Here is a 444-nt window from a genome sequence, read left to right as displayed (position 1 = left end):
TTTTTTGTTGGTGGAAATACAACATTACTGCATGGCTTATGTCCATTCCTCACAAATGGCGTTGGCAATTCCAACTGCTATTCCTGATGGAAAGAAAGTAGATTACTGAGCGCTGAACCAGAAGTCAATAGTGCTATTTTCTGGTCCTCAGACAGACAAAAATTACATGTGTGGGCTTAGGTAAGTCACTTGAATTTTTCTTTCTTCAGTTCTCTCATTTGTAAATTTGGCATTATATTTTATTATATGGTACTCTCAAGCCTTCTTAGAAAAGTGTATTTTTAAATTATTTTAAAAAGATAATCTATAAACCTTCATTATATCATCATGCAAATGAACACGCATACAGTAGAAAAGTAAAAATATCTGATGTTTACAAAGCACAGATTCGACCAAGTATTAAACTTATTCTATTGACACTGCTATTGTCAAGATTAAGTAATT

The sequence above is a fragment of the Propithecus coquereli genome, unplaced genomic scaffold, assembly GCF_000956105.1.
Source record: "Propithecus coquereli isolate 6110/MARCELLA unplaced genomic scaffold, Pcoq_1.0 Scaffold17, whole genome shotgun sequence".
Taxonomy (NCBI): domain Eukaryota; kingdom Metazoa; phylum Chordata; class Mammalia; order Primates; family Indriidae; genus Propithecus; species Propithecus coquereli.
This window is presented reverse-complemented; position numbering follows the sequence as displayed.